Source organism: Heliangelus exortis, chromosome 5 (genome assembly GCF_036169615.1).
Source record: "Heliangelus exortis chromosome 5, bHelExo1.hap1, whole genome shotgun sequence".
Lineage (NCBI taxonomy): Eukaryota > Metazoa > Chordata > Aves > Apodiformes > Trochilidae > Heliangelus > Heliangelus exortis.
The window spans coordinates 34,971,822-34,991,696 of record NC_092426.1 but is presented as its reverse complement, the minus strand read 5'-3'; the positions used below and the strand labels follow the sequence as shown (position 1 = coordinate 34,991,696).

The window sequence follows — 19,875 nt, the reverse complement described above, 5'->3', positions numbered from 1 at the left end:
AGCTCTTAATGCCCAAGACACAGAATGCTCTTGGGCTGCTCAATCTGTAAGATCTATTTATTAAACACTCAAGAACTATATCTCATTTTAAAATAAACTTCATTTTTAGTAACATTTTAGTGTTTGACCTTGGGCAGAGAATTCTTGCAGACTCTGGAATAAACAACATCCTATTATTGGCCACTTAGTCTCCCCTCCAAGCAGTTAAAAATGAAAAGAATGTTGTTTATAATTCTAAAATAGCTCTCAGTTAAACACTAATCATTACCACTGGCGAAAGAGACAATCTCACTCATATGGCATTCAAGTCCTGCCCTTAAAATACTCTGCTGATGCTGCACTTTGTGGTTTGACATGCATATTAGAATTCCTCTTTCCATGATTTCTCAATTTCACAGAAACATCTGGCATCTCCTTGGAAACCTGAACACAACACAAAGACTGCTGAGCAGGTTTGAGAAAGAACTGCATTGCCTTGCTAGTGAGGATGGAGTTCAACAATTCTCTTAACTGATGCATCTAACAATAACCTGTCTCTCTTCCCCATTAATGTTCTTTCTTGCCTTCACATCTGTTCACTCAAATCCCATCCACTCCTTCACCACTGGTTTGCACTCACCTTGAGGTTTAATGAGTTTTCTAAGCAGCTATGTAGAAAAATGTAAGCAATTTAGACAGGCTGGAAATATCCAAGCAATACTTCAGTGAGAAGTAAGCCTTTCCATGCAAAATTCCCTTTTGCAGAGATATTTCAAACTCTAATCTTAATATACACCAAGTAGTTCCTATGCTGATTGCTGCTGAACAACACAAAACACAGAAAAACAGCAAACTGGTTTCTTTTGGGTTCCACACCCACCTGCAGCTGCCCTAACTCCTACTTTAGGAATTGATGTTTAGGTATTAAATTAGCTGTTACTACCAGCAAACAACATGTCCCCCTATTCATCAATCCTTTAAATTCCACCTCAGTTGCAGTCAGAAAATACAGCAGTTTCTCACTTTGGATGAAGTACTGCCAAAGGAAGCACAAACACACCCATACCCCCAAAAAGGGAGTCTCTCCCCCCAGCTCAGAACTTTGCCACAGACCTCTTGCAGTTTTAGCAAAAGCCCCTTCCCAATTACAACAAAGCACAGTAGCTCAGTTAAAAGCTAAAATTTTGAAGTTTTTTCCTACAAATTATACATCTTCAGTGGCATAAAATGTTAAACATTCTCTCCCACAGGAATCAATGGTATTTTCTCAACAGAAGCACAGTGGGACATTTAAAACATCCAGTTATGCAGTCAGTTGAAAGCCTTGCAGCAACAGGAACCAAGAATAACAGGCAGCATGGAAATATCAATACGTAGGGAAAAATCAGGAAATAAAATATTCCCCCCTCTCCTTCCCTAAAGGATAGAAAATAGAACACAAAAGGCAGAGCAAGACACTCTTTCCCAGAATACTACCAAGAGCAAGAGGTGTTCAATTAAATGACTGGTGCTGAGACATGTCACATAAATAATAGAGTTGGACCAGATGATCCTTGAGGTCCCTTCCAACCTAACATTCTATGATTCTGTGAAATTGAAAACTGCCAACTTCACCATCAACAAGAAGGGGTATTTCATATCACTCATTACCTAAGGAATGAACTGCTGAAGGATACAGGACTGCAAAACTAAAACCTTAGCAGCATTAAAGGGGAGAAGAAAATACAAAATTCATTGTAATAGAAAATATTTTAAAACAAGAAACCAAAAAGATATAAATACAACTAACTTTGAGCTAGATTTATGACACTAGCCAAACCAGAGAGATCCCAGAGAGATGTACCCTGAAGTATATTATTGTCATAGCAGCCTATTGTAAATTTTTTGCATCATCCTCCCAAGCATCTGTTACTACTTTTAATTTAAAAGCAGATGGTCTGACCCAATACAGCAACTCCTACAACCCTGTGTTTATCAGCAGGTGGAGAAATTAAGTTTTGAGGTCTCAAGCAAGCAAAGAAAAAAAAACTGATCACTAAATACGTCTCAAAGCCATCTGGTATACAACACTTAATGAAAATAATATTCTCAAAAATTATGTAAAATTTATTTTCCATGGTCTCTGTACTGAGAAAACGGCCTTCCACAAACACTGCCAGATGCAAATATGCCTTAACTCTAGAAGCCCAGAGATGATCCAGCTAATCAAAGAATCCTTTTTTTTGTTTAAGCTAGTGAAGCAAAGCCATTCCAGGTGGACAGTGAAATTTTAAGAGGTGGAAGTAGTCAGCATGTTTAGACAAAAGCTGGAGGCTGTTTTTAGTAAAAAATTTTCATAAGGTCATCAGACACCAGTAAAAGAAACAAATAAAACACAAGCAAAGGAAAAGCATAAGAAAGTATACTTATGAAGGTAAAAAAAGATACACCTTTGTGTTTTAACTGCAGGTTGAAAATGTGTGTGCAGGTGGTACTGGGTAAAGCTGCATTCCTAAATTCTGTATTAGATGGAGAAAAGAGCTCAAAATAATATGCCAAAGAAGAGAATCTCAGTGAGAGGTATATAAACCAACAAGGCAGTAGCAGCATATGGAAGAAAGTACACTTCTCTAAGTGAATTATGTCCCTCCTTCTGCAGAAAATCTTCCAAGCTTATTGGTAAGAAGGTCACTTCCGGTTGCATGTGCCTGCATGGATTTATTTTTTTAAAATACTCTGTTGGGGGGAAAAAAATGAAAAATTAACACAGGTGAAAAGTTACACATTCCTGAACCACAGGAGCTTTGAATGAGTCTGTGTTCTGAAAACGTGCAAACCAACCTGCTTAAGTTGCCAGGAAATATTACTGTAACACAATAAAAATTGCCATTTCCACTTAGAAACAGCCATAGGGAGTGAGTTAATGTACATGTTCTTAAATTAACAATCACTTGAGGAAGACCGAATCACCAAGGAGCCTGGTTACTTGGATCTTCTGGGCGAAGACATCAGAAAGATGCTCTCCAGCCTAACTCAGAAGCAGAATTTGGTACCAGCAACAGCAGACGACTGGTCAAAACCTCCCTGCAGCACATGCCAGAAAAGCACCTCCTCTGTGTTTGAAGTACTTTGATCATTGCATATGAATCTATAAATTTTCTCTAAATAAGCCAGACAGATGAGCTGATTTCTTGCATGTGGAGAATCTCCAGATAAAGCCTCAAAAGGAAAGCTCAAGTGCTTTCTAATGTTACAAACCTACAAGACACAGTAGCGAGCTACTCTAATGCCCAGCACCCCTTCCCTACTAGAAACAAGGACATCAGTAAGCGGCATCACAGAAAAACTGCTCCCAGTTGTTAGTTCATATAAAATTTCAGCATTTGGTAGAGGGAGTTCATATTCTGATTCGATTCATAATCCAAGTAGTAGTGTTTAATTTAATTTACCTGTGTTTCTTTTCCCCAAGTCATATCACCACCATCTTGGGACTAATTAATAGACACATAGTTTTAAGGTTGTACATTAATAAAGCCTTAAAATAACACTTTTTTTGCACTGTCATTTTTCTTTTCAGACCATTGTACCGGTCATTTACTTGCCCAAGGATTATTCTCTTAATATTTAAAACCTCCTTCTAACATAACTAGTAAGCTGTGAAGTGCTTTAGTTTTCTATGGCTGTTCCTTAAAGAGCACTCTCACTCATGGAAAACCATTAGATCTGACTGCTTCGAGTCCATCATTTGGTTATGTGACACACTAGAGCTACAACTTCTGTGGATGGTAACTCAGCAGGGTGCCAGTCAAAAAACACATTTCACACAATCATTTACCACTGAGGAATTAACTTTTCTATGGTATGTAGAAGTTAAAACCCCTCAAATCTAAAAAAAATTCATCCCACTCTATGAAACTAAGTATCCCCTTTGTGTGCCTGTGATGGGTGAGGAACAGAAAGTTTGGCTTGAAACCATTATTTAATGTCATTAATTGAACAATTTTCAAAGATATTCTTAAACATGGAAAAATTGACATAGAAAAAACCAGATCGAATGATTGTCCAAAAGTACCTTGGGGGGAAAGTGAATTCAATGCATAGTAATGACAGAAATTGAATATATGAAGTCACGCTGTACTGACTTAGTTACACCAATGTCACTGCTGTGCATGAATGCTCTTACATAAGTTTAAGCCCATTTTTCAATTTATCTTGTTATTTATCAGGAATCTATTTACATAAGGGCTGACCTCATCTTTTCCAAATTATAGGAAAAAAGGCACCTGACATTTCTATGTATCTTGTACAGTGTCTTTATGATTTTACATTCCAGAGCACAGGCACACAACGAACTGTGCACCCATACAAGCTGAAGACACCCATACTATGCAGAAACCAAATTACTATCTACAGATTCCAATGTCAATTAAAAATACCAGTAAGTGATGATTTACTGGATTATATTAGACAAGCAAATCTGATAATAGGGCATTTCTGAAATCATGAAAAAAAATCTTCATATTTCCCGTTCTTCCCTGGGAGTTTTGAAATAGAAAGGAAACAAGCTTAATGCATCTGTAATAGAAAATGTTACTGAAATTCATAAAAAGGGGACTATTGTGAAAAAGCAAAAGCTGGGATTACACATCTCAGGCAGTCTGGTGCAGAGGTCTGCCATCATCACAGACTCCTCTTGAACCCAAGTACTTTTCAGATAGCAGACACATCCTCACCCCATAAGGTGTGCTGGCTTGGGCTGGGATAGAGTTCATTTTTCTTCATAGCAGGAATTTTGGGCTGTGTTTTGGATTAGTGCTGAAAATAGTGTTGATAATGGAGGGAAGTTTTCATTCTTGCTGAGCAGTACTTAGAGAAAGTCAAGGCCTTTTCTCTTTCTCATCCCAACCCACCAGTGAGCAGGCCAGGGGTGCACAAGCAGCTTGAGAGGGGACAGCTGACCCCAACTGACCCAAGTGATATTCCATGCTGTAAGACACCATGCTCAGCATGGAAAGCTAAGGGAAGAAAAAGGAAGGAATGGAGGGACCTTCAGAAACCACTGAGCATGATGGAGCCCTGCTGTCCTGGAGGTGGATCAACACCTGCCTGCTGATGGGAAGTAGTCAACTAATTCCTTATTGGCTTTTGCTCACGTGTGTGAGGCTTTTGCTTTACCTGAGAAACTGTCCTTATCTCAACCCATAAGGTTTTTTATTTCTACCCTTCTGACTATCTCCCCCCATCACACCATGGGGGGAGTAAGTGAGCTGCTGGTTGGGATGTAGCTATCAACTGGGATTAAATCATAACCTAAAGGATCTCCCACTGACACTGGTACATTCCAGTAACACAACACTCCAATTGTTCTGAGGACATTATACCACCTGCCACATCTTCACCCCTGATCTCCCCCTTGAGGGCACTAATAAAAAGTGAAACAGAGCAATAGACAACTCATTAAGGGAGTTAGAAAACTGTGTTAGAAAGAGATGAGGTTTAACAGTCCTTAAATTATTTAGAACACAAGTAAGCTCTTCAGCTCTAATCAAGTGAAATAAACACCTGCAAAAGTGAAAAAGTAAACCAAATGTCTACAGCATGCTTTTTAAAGCAATGTTCAAGACTGTTAAAAATGAAATGAAAAATCCATAAAACAATAACATTATGCAGCACCCACCTTGCTTTATAAATCTTCCATCTAATATTCAAGTCACTGTGGCCCATCCTTCCTATTCTTTTTTAAACAGTTCTGACATCCTCCTCTTGGCACACACGGAACATACCTTCAGTTATCCTTGTTACACAGATGCAGAAACTGTGCTATATAAAAGCTGCATTTGAAAGTTCTTACTGTTTCTCAAATTTGTATTAGCCACAAAAGGTAAATTCTGCAGACATTTTATAGCACAGTAAAATATAAATACTGTGATTCAATGCCCAGATGAATTAAGTCCACATTTCTGATTTAGCTTACATTTTATTGCGTTTGCTGTTTTTGAGGAGGAAGCAATTTATGGCTACATTTTTACCCATAAAAATTTAAAAGGAAGTTCTCCAATTTAAACATTTTCCCTATGGATATGGTAACCTCTAGAGTGCACACGTGAAAAGAGTTATGGTGATGCCTTGATAGTTATCTATCAAGACACTGGCAGCCAGCAGACCTTTATAAAAAAGAAAAATTGTTTAACAGTGATAAAAAAATATCATACAACAGGAGTATCTGGTTATACTAAGTAACACCTGGAATCAGTATACACTTAACCATCATAATATAGTACTGAAGCTGCTTTCATTTTCTAGAACAATTTAAAATGCTGCTGCAAAGCATCAAGGAGGTACTTGAGGTGAAAATGTTCTTCCTGAACCCTGCTTTGAAGATTTGACATAAACCTACCATACCCACCTTCTGTAAATATTAAATGCTGCCATAAGCAGTGAAAATTTAATGACAGGTTAAGGAGGCCCACTCCATACTTTCTAAAGTTTCTTTATGATTTTGGTCAGCATTTTTTAAAACAGATGGAATTATTCCTACCCCACTGCTCAGTTGCAAGGCTATAAAAAATACTTTGGTCTACAAACGACAGACAGGCTCAAAATTCTGTTGCTGGTTCACACACCACATCCTGAAAAGAAACACTGGTAAACCATATGTAAGCAATAGATTTTCTTTAATTATTTCTTCTTAAGTAAACTTTGGGGTGCAATCTGTCAAACTGACAGGCTGTTGGCTGCCCTTGCTTCTCCAAGTTGCTTCAGCTAAGCTCATTCCTAACCCATCAAATTATGTGCTTACTTCCTTATGTCTCCCATTATTTCTGAAAGGTGACAGCTCTTGGCCATCCACCTGTTATTCCATACTTTGCACTTTTTGTAGCCATCTCCCCCATCACTGGCCTATTCCTTCCATGTTTTCAAGTTCCTAAGTCTGAAATATTAAATACACTTAGTGGATTTTTAAAAATTAGAAGTAACATTGGATTATTAGATGACATTAGGTGACAGGTAAGAATTATGGAACCAAAATAGTTTTGGTACAAGTACAGAGTGTTTACACAAGGCAGGGGAAGAAAAAAGGAAGCTCTGCATTTTTTGTTGGATGCACTGAAATCAAAGTCTGCATCAAACCCTCTTCTAGTTCAAATTCCCTATACTTCTACATCTGAAAACCAGATCACTTGAAATACTATGAAATAGTTTTATAAAAAATATGAGCAATTAAGGCAATAACTAAGGCTTTAATTTATTTTGTCACTAATGCAGTGGGGTGGGGTTTTTTCATATAAGACAAAAGATGATGGAGGCTTCGATAATCTTGCTATGATTTGCTGGTTTTACCTTCAAGAAGTTAATGCAGTGAGCCATCTATATTTGTCATTTATTTTTTGTACCAAAAAATCTGATAAGAATTTCAAAATTTGAATTCTATATACAGAATTCATACACCTGCTTTCATAACCATGGGCCAGCTCTCTCTCAAAGGACAGCAAGCACACATGGTCCATTTTTTTTCCTGTTTTGGGTAGTCTGCAAACTGATTCTCATATTTAGAGAGGCAAGTCCTATTCCTTAACTGTTCTCTAAGCCATGTGGATGCAGTTTTCAGCTACGGGAGCTTGTTCAGCCTGAACTGATCATTCAGTTCAATTATTTTTTTCTTCACATTTCAGTAAATCCAAGTCCTTCCTATCAACAGATTGATACAAAGGCCTGAGTTTCAGTACAAGGCAAATTCTCTTCCCTTCTTTTTCTACATTCAACTTAATGTTAAAGAAGAGGCACTATTCATTTGGTTATAGAAAAGAAAATTCACACATTTTTTTCCAAACATTAGTAAATGTAAAAAACCACAACTGGGTAGAAATTGCTAATGAAAGGCAGGAACAACCAACCACAGGTTTCCCAGTCTATGTGAGAAGTAGCACAACATCAATCCATCCACCACTGCAGTTCCCAAGACCCTTGCATTCAGACCTATCTTTCCCCTGACACCAAGGCAGATGGGGAAGAAGGGCTGCTTCTGGCTTGCCCCAAACCTCTGCAACCCCCAGGCAACCAATCACCCCTAATTTAATAAGCCAGACAGCTTTCTGCAGCCCTTTTCTCCCTCCTACCTTAATCCCTGAAACAGCTCTGGTTGTCTCTAACCCAACTCCCCTCCTTCCTTTTGAACCTACTTGTCTCCTTGCTCCCCTTGGCTCAGCATCTTTTTTCTGGCTTCCAGAAAGGAGAAAACTAAGGGCTGAAGAGAAGATAATAAAAAAGCCTTCTCCAGTGTATGCTGCATGTTCTCATTAGGCCCATCCTATCATAAAGGAATTGCTGCTTCATCAGATGCATACTGTATTATTTCCAAGAAACCATAATGGGATCCTACCAGGAACATCTATGAGCATGTACCAGCTGGGAAAACACTTATATCACAATACAAAGTATGCAAAAGGAAATAATTATGATTATTATCATGACATGCAATCTTAACTCTTAACACAATTCCAGAGAATTCAATGGTTCATCTGAACAGTATTCTAAAATGTGGATAGCATAGGATTTCTGAAAAATATCTCATAGTGATCTTATAGGAAAAACACACAGCTGTATTCTCCTAGACATTCATATTTTTCTGCCCTGCAAAAAAAAAAAAGTCAATTCTATGTGCCTTATAGGCTGTCCAAATGCCACCCCATTGATCTGTCTGATCTGTTAGGGACAACACAGATGTGGACATCCACGAGGTCCCCAGGAACTGAGCTGGGGACTGCAGATTAACATTAGAGCTTCAGCTCAGTTGCTGGGCTGTCTCTGTCAGGACCAGGAGGACTGAATCCTCCCATCTCTTCCATTCCTTCTGTCCTCTATTTCTGGCCTACAGTCACTTCCTTGCACTAGAGGCACATTCAGTTCCAAATGGGAAGAAAACTAAACCAGTAACAAAACCTAAATTGGTCTCTGTTTTTGCTGAGATGATGCAGCAGATCAGCTTATGGTACATGTGAGCACCAGGGAGAGGAGTGAAGAGAGAAAAGGAACAGAAAGAAAATATCAGTCCTTCGGGGCACTGATTACCTTAAATGCAAAACCACCATCATTGAAGTTTACAGACATCTCCTATATACTTTACTATATCCTAAAGATTTTAAGAATGTGTGTATATCTTCCATGTTAAAGAAGAAAACAAAATATAACGTGTATGTAGAAATCTCATGGATTAAATAAACTGAAATGTGTTTGGATTAAAGCACTCAAAGGAATGTCTCCTGGAGAGGGCAAATTCCATCTAAGGGCCAACCTAGCCCACAAATTCCTATTGCATAGCAATTTGTAAAGCTGTTTATTTCCCTGAGAAAGTATATTTCTAAATTGGGGAAAAAATTCTTACAATTCCTCTTGCTCAAACTGAAACAGGTTTTGTTATAAGGATGCATGGTTCTTTATCCATACAGTACCATGTATTGCAAACACCATCTCAGAAGCAGCTACCTACTGCCAACCTCATACTGTGAGTTTCAGAACAAAGTTAAGACAAAACGTAGTGTTTAAGAAACTGATTAACACATACAACGCATCCAGAGTGTAAAAATCAGTAATTCTAGAAGAACGAAGCTTTGAAGTCTGGCTTTCATAGTATTTACCCCTATTTTCACAAGTGAATGTTAATATTAATCCAAGTGCAAATGAAGATCTCACTGGGTGCCTACCTTCACACACCTAGAAATGTGCACAGATCCAGTTAGATGCATTCCTGTGATGACCTAACTCGTTCTGAGATTGCTGTCAAACCAAGGAGGCAGCTCACAACCCCCCCCCTTTTTCCTCTTGCTCAAAACTTCTAAACAAAACAAAACAAACAAAAAATCAATTCCTTAACTCTTCTCCAATATGGTTCTGACAACCAAGAGGGGAGCTTTTGGCTCTCATTTCAGTGCTTACTCCCAAAACAGCTGTAAAGTATAAAAATTAATTAATAATGCTTTGATATAAGACAGCTCACCCGGACACTACACAGGAGAGATTTACTATTCTCATTGTTAAATAAAACATTCAGAAATCCCAAGAGACTTGTGTTTCACAAAAGTTGACAGAGATGAGTACTGCTTTTACTATCACTGTTTAGGCTTATAATAGAAGTGTACTATTCACTTCAAATGACCAAAGCAAAAAAAAAAAAGGAGCTTCCCCTAAGCACAGATCATTCTTCTCAATTATGAAAACTAAAACCATCCATTTTTAAACTGCACTTTTCTGCACATTCACATTAATGCATTCAGCTAATTCATATTATGAATTTTATGTTCATAAATAAGACCTCCACTTACAGAGAGATGGTTTCTCTTGGATATATCAGATATTTGAAGAAGGACCCAAGAAATCACTCTTCAAATATGCAGCAGCTGGTAAAACAGAAACAAAACCAAATATACAGATAAAATATCCTCGTTCAGAGTCAGCTAATTCAAGACTTACATAGCCAATGTGTTGGACAACAATACTCCTGGAAAACAAAATTCCACTGAGAGCATCTACCCCAAAATATAAGCAGTGTCAAAGAGTAGTTCTTTCATCTTGCTGCTTATAAATCAACTCCTCCCACCCTTCCTTATCCTGTTTTCGCTCTCTTCTTCTTTCCCCTTTTTTCTTCTAATAGTTTCTGGTTCTTACAGTCTTCCCTTCCATCCCTCTGAGTGCCCAGCCCTGCCTCCCAGCTTAGCATCTTCTCCTTCCTTGTTTTTCAGCCTCCTCTGGTATTTGAATCACAATTGTTTCCTCCTTCTGGTCTGTACTGGCTGCCAACACAGACAGCATTACCAGTACCGAACAGATTGTCCCTCCACTCTCATTTTGGAGACCCAAAGCTGAGAACTGCTGCTATTTCAGAGGAAAGAGATGATGCAAGGAGAAGACAACCTCTGGCACTGCACTCAGACACACACAGACCCCTGCAAAGTCTGCCCAGGGTTACAAATGGTGAGTGAAGCAAAAGGAGGACTAAGCTGCCACAACAGTAAACCTAAACTAAGACAGTGTGAAATCTGTCCAAGCTAAAAGTCTTTGACAAAAAGGACTTAAAAGTGGGACAGCTCTTTCACAGTACAAAAGCCCCTCTTCTGGTTCCAAGTGATGGGACTGCTGGAGCTACTCATCTAACTACATGCAGACTAAGCTAAAAATACAGTTTGGGTTTTTTTTTCCCTGCACTCCAAGTCACAGAGCTCTGATGGATGAGTCAAGGTAGCAATAACATTTCAGGAGGAGCACTTCAGGCAAACCAGGACCAACCCACCAAGCTGTGAACCTTGGCTGATGAAGGACCGACTGCTGAGCAACCCCCAGCTGCTGTTCTGCAGGGCAGGAGAGGGCACACAGCTCTTGGTAACCAAGTTGAGGTGTTGCCACCCACAGTCATCAAGCAGACTGACTCAGAAAAGGATCATCTGTAAGTAGGGAAAAAACTCCAACAGAAGGGTTTGAAGAACTAAACTGTACAGCTTCAGACTGTGCAGTTTTATCCAAATTAATCAGAACCTGTGCTGCAGCACAACCCATCATTAAACACTTTATTAGCAAAAGCTGTGCCATGCTCTGGAGTTCAGACTTCACAAACCCAATCAGCATATGGATGGGGGAATGAGAACTACCCCTTCCAAAGGAGGAACCAGTTTAAAAGTGAACTAACCAAACTCAAACCAAACTCAAACCAAACTCAAAACATCTTCCATTTAACGGTTTGTTTGGATTTTTCTTTTTCCACTGGCAACTTCTCCTGTGTAAGCTGCCTACTTCATCCCCTGATGGTTCTACCAGATGAGGTTTTGAGTTTTAAATCTGACTGGGACTTCCAGGAAAATAAAACACCTATCAGCACAACTACAGTAGCAAGATCTATTATTTCAACACCTGTTCACAAGTGAGACTAATTCCACTAAAGGTGGGGAAAGGAACATAAATAGAAAAATCAATCTTCACTTCAAAGTGTAACATTTTCCTAAGGTCAGTAATGTAATTCTATTGATTTGGGTCTTTGATTTTCATTTTTAGCAAATATCCATACATTTTCCTCCCAGTTAAATAAGGCAAGCTAATGTAAAACTCTGCTGCACAACTACATTTTCGGTCCTCCAGCCATTTGGAATTGTTTTCTCCTTGTTTTGCACTTAAAATGCCTTCCTAGACATGACAAATTAAGCAGAAGCCCAAGCATCAAGTGGAAGTTATTAGAAAACCTACAGAGAAAAAAAACACTAAACCAGATTAAATTTGCATTTGTTCATCTTCTGTTGTACTTTCATGTCTTAAATTTACCAGCATAGCCTTCATAGTATCAAATTAAAGAGAAGAGACTTGGAGTATCTTCTTGGACTAGAGGGCTTAGTGTGCTGTTTGAATGGTGTAATTGGCAGGATCAGCAACGGATGTTCACTCCTGGCTCAGCAATTCACAGAAGAAATGTGTCCAACTGCAACCATTTAGGAAAAAGAGCCATTAAGAGACTTCTGGAGAGCCTCCAGTTGCCATGGCTTCAGCATTCAGCACACACGTACCCTGTTGTGAGAATCTGATCTGATGTTTTGAACCATGGTTCTTTAGTAAGTGCCTCTTGGTCTTCACAGGGGGAGACCCATCAGCCTGCCAGTCCCAAAATTTCTATTACAGAGTATATTCTTCAGCTACCAGGCAATACTGTCTGCTGCTGAAGTTATAGCAAGTCTACTCAAAAGACAGATACAGTACAATAAAAATAGTCACATAAGCCACTCACTTGTCTGGCTTCTTTTATCTTGGCAAGCCAAAAACCTCTTTCTCTGTGCTTATATACTAATCTGACTCAGGCAAGACAACCTTTAAGTCACTCCTAGTCTTGCCCAGATGGGAACTGCAGAAAAACATCAGACATTCAAGTAGGTGGTTAGCAATACCAACACAAAATTAGTTATTCTCTCCAAGTCTTCCTGAGTGAAATACCAGTCCAGCAAAGCTCTGCAAGATAGTTTTGTGGGTGGTAGGCTCCAAATTATACTCCCATACAACAGAAAACAAGGAGTGTTACCTTTTGAGTTTTGAAAAATCTCCATTTCTGTAAGATATAACTCAAATTCTGTAAGAATTAGTAACTTCATGATGGCTTTTCAATAGCATTCTGGCATGGATGGCTGACACTGATTCAGGATCTCACTGGGGCCATCAAAGCCTACCACAAGGCTAAACCTGTAATAGCACATGGAATTGGCAGCCAATTTTGGCATCTCATCTAGATAATGAGAGACCCTATGGGTCCACAAGGAAGCAGCCAAGAACGTTAGGGAATGGAGCATTCTGAAGATATTCTCCTTTAAGGAAAAAAAAAGAGACAAAACCAAACAATTGATCTTTGAATTAGAAAAATTAACACATAGTTTAATCCACCTTCTTACAATAATGTGTACTAGAGCACAAATAACTAGTCTCAAAAATACCTAAACTATTATTTTCTTGCTTTGAGAACTGGTAGAACACAGGAGAGAACTCAGAGCAATAGGAAATGGGGTACATGTCCTTTAAGAATAATACAGAAATAAGAAAAGTCTTCAGAAGTGGTTAAGAAAAATAATACAATTTCTTGTAACTATATAATCAGAATGCAATTCCAATGCTTAGAAAGATTTGGATATATTGCTGGGGAAAAAGAGAAGGAGTAAAAATCTAAGTATTTCAAATCTGCTTTTGAACCATTGTCCTAGCTTTCAAATACAACATAGATGCTTCTTATATATTCCAAGGAACAGATCCTAAAATCTAGTTCTAAGGTTACTAAAAAAGGAAGGACAGGAACTGAAAACAAAACCTTCTTAATTTGGTTACATATATGTGGTTTTCCAAGAACTGTTTACAGTAAGGAAACAAAACATAAAAACTGGTCTTATGTATAATTTGTGAGTTAATGTAAGTGCTAAACTACATGAACAGATTTCTCTTCCCCTTCTCAAATAGAATCCCTTCCCACTTCTGAGTCTACTTTTCTTGGTCTTCTTGTAAAACCAACATGAAATATTTCAAATATAATTAGTGCAGTGATCAAAGAAGTTACACACTCTACAATGATAGCAATAATCATACTAATTCTACTGACTTGTCACGTTTGGTAATTCATCCCTAAGCTTTTGCAATGTCAGACCAGGTTTCAACACGAAAGTTTTTCCTTTTAAACTCTAGCTGATGTCATATGCTGTGTTTACACCTTTATTATTAAACAACTTAGACTTTACTTGTAGCTGTGTATGAACATCTTAGCTCTGATTTTATTTTATAGCTTTGCTGTGAAATAGCAATAATATTCTAATTCGTACTTCACCACACCAAAACCCAACATGTATTTAGAGCAGTAAAGATTTGAGAGTATTTATCAGAGCTGGACAGCACATATCAAAGTATGACACCACCCTTCAGCCTTTTAAAGAATTCAGACTTCCAGCAACTCATTTGGGTTTTATACCACCATGCCAGTTTCTTCACAAGGATTGCTTTCTGTCAGAAATTTAATAACACAAAAGTTAATTTCTATGAACCAGTAGATCAAAATAAAGTGGCAAACACACACTTAAAATGGCCTTAACCTAAAACTGGACCACCTTCCCCTTTTCCTTTAGAAGTGTATATGCATATTTACTGGTTCAGAGATCTGAATGTCAGAGTAACATAAAAAGCAGTCTGAAAACCCAAGACTCCTTATAGATCATGTGAAAATATTTGCTGAAGGGCAGAACAAATACTTTGACCACATAACCAGGAGTACTTTGAATCATCTGTGAAACCAGACCATGAAGTCTGGGTCCAACAGAGAGGCACAGGTGGGAATGCAGAACTCCTCCAATCAGAGGAGGAGCACAAAGATATTTCTCTGATACTATGGAGAGAATAAGGTGTTTTCAGATCCACTAGAATGAATTTTTAGGAACAAAATTCAAAACACCCCCATTTGATGTATAGAATAGGTTTTGTAAAGTTTTAGAAATAAACTTCCTGAGCAGTTGTTTTTTCCTTACTTCTGCATTAACAGAGAAAACATTCAGAATCTGGCAAACAAGCTGAAGGAAAACATAAATCAACTTGGTAAAAGGAAATTAATTACCAACATCCATGTGAATAGGGCAGCACCATTACACCTGAAGGGAGAATGAAATTCTACAGAAAACAAGGAACACTGATAATCTTACCATTGCCCTACAGGAGGCTGATATCACTCTCCTAACACAGTATTTCCTACCAGAAAGCCTCTCAAAACATGTTTTGTACATTTTGTTATTGTTTGGCAACTTGAGAGTCTGAACTAACAGCACTGAGTTTTTAAACATCACCACACCAATCTAATTCACCAACAAGTCTTCACAACTATCAACTCCACACTAGAAGAAAGAAATTTGTGAGGTCTCAATTCCTCTAAAAGGCAAAAACCCCACTTTATATGGAGAGTTGGGTACAAGTAGCATTATTAATCTCTGGCAAAGCAAGCAGTGTAATTCAAAGTTCATGACTCTCCTAGATAAGAGATCAAAACAAAAGAATGTTTCATTTGTTCCCTTTGTGACAATTTACTCCCAAACCCTGAAGCCACAAAAGGAAGCTTCTTCCAATTTTTTTCATGTTTGAACTGTCTATATTTACAAAGTCAAATGACACATACCGAATATTTATCCTAAATCCACACTAGAACACAAATGCACTTTTATGTGTACTATCAACTGTTTCTCAGGAAGAAGCATCATTCAAACTTACTTTCTAATAAATTCTTCAATGGCTGCAAGAGCTGAATTACAGATGCCCAAAAGTCTGTAGCATGACAAGCAGGATACTTAAATGATAAAGATGCACGTGGGGAAAATTCAGGAATGCAGGGTTATTGTTTCAGCAATATGAAGAGCAAATGAAAAACTACTGTAAAAGGATGAGACAGTGTGCAACATTCATTCTGCAAAGCAAAGACTGAAGGAGCAAGCTGTGCCTGGCAGGAACTGAACTCCATCAGCAAAGAAGGACTAACAGCAGTACAGATTTTCACAAACACTGACACCTCTGCACTGTCACCATACCCCCAGAAGACATGACCACCACCACGAAACACGACACCTGCCCCATTGCTTTCTAAGCAGCAATCTGCTAAACAAATCTCTGCAATGCTTTTTCCCAGTTAAAATAGAAGCCTTTTTTCCCACACCCCTTTCAAAAACACTGCCCTGTTGAAAGGAATTCTTTGTTCTTTTAAATAACAAATAAAATAGTTGATTCAGGAAAAAAAAAACAAAACCTAACAAACCAAAGGAGCAGAAGCTCCAGACTCAACATTTACAATCAACATTTTAAATAAACAACCTTAAGCTTACAGAGCAGTACATTAACTCCAGTGTTTTCCTCATGATTTTAAAATGCCAGGAGATTCCCCTACTTTTGAGAAGCAAATAAAAACACAATGGAAAAAAATAAAAGCGGGTGTGGGGTGTGGATTGGAGATACAAGTGAGCTTATCAGCTACTCAAACCAGTAACAAGACTTCTCCAAGTACCAGCTCCTTGCATAATTTAGAAGTATAATGTTTTAGGAACATGAACTACAAGGTAGCATATCTGTGTCCCCTATGTTTTAATATAATGACATTTTGGTACTAAGAAACTGAAAAGAAACTTGTACTCATATATACTCCTCTACCACAAAGTGCAAAAAAACATAGCTGTTTCTGATTTTTCCTAATAATTACTATGAAAACATTTCCTTATAGTTCTTCAGCAAGTTTTTTGTGTCAGAAATACTTACTGTATAAACACTTTTTCAAACACTAAATCTGAAAATGCAGGTGTGGTGTACAAATCTAAACTGTAAAACAGCAACCAAAGGCAGAATTTTAATAAGAAGCAGAAGAAAACTGTATTGTATGCCCAGAGAGATCAGCTGAATTAAAATTATGAAATGGTATTTCTTAATTTATGTTTGCCATGATTAGGATGATCCTGAGTTGCAGTGACAACCCAAAGGTCAAGCAAGAGGTATTATTTCTACACCTCATCGGTCAGTTTAGAACTGGAGCATAATCACTGCACAGGTATTAAAACAGATTGTAAATGTTCTATAGGTAGATTGTATATGCAGCTGAGATGACAAAACAGGCAGCAGCCTCTGTAAGGCTCATAGCTGGAGCACCAAACCCAAATTTAAGGCTTGGTTCTCTTTGAAAGAGGGAAGAGAATGGTATCAGTTCTCTATGCCCAGTCAAAAGGCAAGGAAGAAAACTTCATATTTTCACCATATTAAAAAAAAATAAATAAATAAATAAAAATTTAAAAGGAAGACTGTCAGGAAAAAAACAAAACAGCAACTGTAATCCTTCAGTTATAAAAGAGGGTTTTTGCCACTTTCTGTGTCTGAATTTGAAGTATGCATTAATACAGCCTTTCCATTTCCCACATGCACAGTAAAGCTCTAAGATTCCTTGCATTGATTTGCTTCAGAATTCTCTCATCTGAGGGCTAAATCTCCACTTCCATTTAATAGGCAAAATTAGAAAACAGCTTAAATCCTGATTATATAAAAATATTAGAAGAAGGTCAGGCACAATCCTCTTTGCTCTGCAGATGAACAGTTCCAAAAGTGACCTTAGAGCACTAAGACCATTTCGTTCACTGTCTGAGAGCCCCTGTGGACTGAAAGCAGGTAACTGCACAGCTACCCTAGAAAAATAAGGAACTGCGTATTTGGTGAACACAGAGTAACAGTAAAAATAGACTAAAAAACCTAGCAGACATGCCTTTGGACATGTCACAGAAGCACAGAATTTTTTTGGATTGGAAGGGACCTTCAAAGGTCATCTAAGCCCAACCTCTGCAATAGGCAGGGACTTCTTCACCTGCATCAGGTTACTCAGAGCCATGTCCTACCTGGCCTTGAACACTTCCAGGGAGGGGGGCAACTACCAATCTACCACCTCTCTGGGCTTTGTAGAAAATTCCTTCCTTATGTATAAGCTAAATCTACCCTCTGAATTTAAAACCATTACCCCTTGTCCTATGGCAGGAGGCCCTGCTAAGAAGTCTGTCCTCATCTTTCTTTCAGGTCTCCTTTACATATTGAAAGGCCACTATAAGGTCTCCCCAGAGCCTTTTCCAGGCAAAAAAAGAGAAAAAGCATCCAGTTTATCCAAATCTTTGACCTCTCTTCTGAATACCTTTCCAGGAACTATATAAAGATGGTCATGAACGTCAACATTCCATTCTACATCCAAGCCATTTTAATTTTTAAAAAAGCTAAAAAAACCCAGATTACACTTTAGTAACAAAGAAATGATGACTGCTTTGCAGAATAATCCAAGAAAGAGACCACAACTTAATTCCACAGCAAAAATACTAAGCTGCTGATGCCTTTACCTGATTTTCTCTCTCAAGTTTTTGTTCCTACCAAATATACCTCTCCTTCCCTTTTATAGTCAAGGATAGATACTTGAGCAAAGATTTGCAAAAACACACAGCTGACTCCTTTCATAACCTCACAGCTGAGCATGCAAATGTTTAAAGACTGCTCTAAAATTCTGATTCTAAATAAACCCCAGCTGGGAAGGTGCTCAGGCCCCAGTCATTTAGCAGCTCATCTTCTTTCCAAACAGCCCTGTCCCAACAGCCAATTGTTTTCAGAGAAGAGAAGCTGAAGCACCAGTTACTCTGGTTCCCAGCTTCATCCTTTCTCCTCAGCCAGCCTCTGCTGGAAAGGAATAAGAGGCTGGAGAAGAATAAAAAGATAGTTATGCTGAAGAAAATAAATGCCTAAAAGCAGCAGAGAAAATAAAGTAAAAAAGCAAGGAGTAAGGAAATAGAAAATAACATTAAACATAATTTGGAGATAAAACAACCATTATTCAGTGTTTCCACATATCCTGAAAAATCATACCTATACTACTACACCTGTAGGTTTCCTTTGTGTGCATATGGAGCAGAGGAACTAAAGGCACTACAGGCTGGCTAGGACAGCACCTCCTGGGGTGCAATCTGGGGTGGTTGACACATTTAGACATTTCAGCCTCACAAGTGACACCTGGGAAGCCCTTCACACACACAAAACATTCAGCAGCAATAGAAAGAATAGAAAAAAAAGTTCCATGACATCACAGCCCAATTCAATTCTATCCAAACAATTTCTCAACTTTAAATGACTTCCAGCCCTGGTTTCAGTATAGAGAAAATTCTCCTCTTGTGTATTTTCTAATTTACACAGGTGTAAAAATATAACATTTAAATAAGACATCTTCCTCCTCCCCCTTTCTATTTCTATTACAGAAATACAGGCATGGGAGAGGTTGCTACTCTAACACATCTTAAGACATTCAACTTATCTCTGTAAAAATGACACATACAAAGCCAAAGCTGACTTTTCAGCTACCTTGATGAGTTAGAAAATTGTTTGCAACTTCTGCAACTTACAGGCTTCTTTTGCTTAAAAAAATATAATTAGTTACAGATGTTGAAAAAGACTCAGCAAAATGAAATATTTGTGGTGTTGAAGGCCAAGGCAACCAACAGGTTAGCTTCAAAGTACTGAAGAAATATACCAAACCTTCAAATATGGAAACAATGGGATGAACTAATGACTGATTGCATCAATTCATCTAAAAACATAACTAGAAGGACCAACATGCTAATAAACTTATTAAAATTAAAAAACAATTTTTAAAAGCAAATCCAAATCACCAGGAAGCCTATTTATTAATTGCATAACTACTAATGCAAAAGCTATACAGTACCATTCCCATTATGATGTGCAGATAGATGTGTGCTATGTTATATACATAACAAGACAATAATTCCTCAAGCTGATGGGATCCTTAAAGCTAGCATCATACTCCAGTGGACACACATCTTTATCTTTCATCAAACAGAGCACAGTTAGGTTGTGGTCTTGCATTAT

The 19,875-nt window shown here is 38.1% G+C and overlaps 1 protein-coding gene across 2 annotated transcripts in view; it reads right to left on the bottom strand.

The window, feature by feature from the left end:
- Positions 1–19,875, bottom strand: part of SIPA1L1 (signal induced proliferation associated 1 like 1) — a 198,092-nt gene that overhangs the window by 108,736 nt on the left and 69,481 nt on the right. Inside the window, exon 1 of one of the 2 annotated variants that reach the window (XM_071744543.1) lies at positions 10,278–10,347. The exons of the other annotated variant lie outside the window; for it this stretch is intronic. The gene's annotated coding sequence lies outside the window, so the exon portion shown is untranslated. Of the gene's footprint in view, positions 1–10,277; positions 10,348–19,875 lie in introns of those variants that run through there. 2 annotated transcript variants of the gene reach the window in all.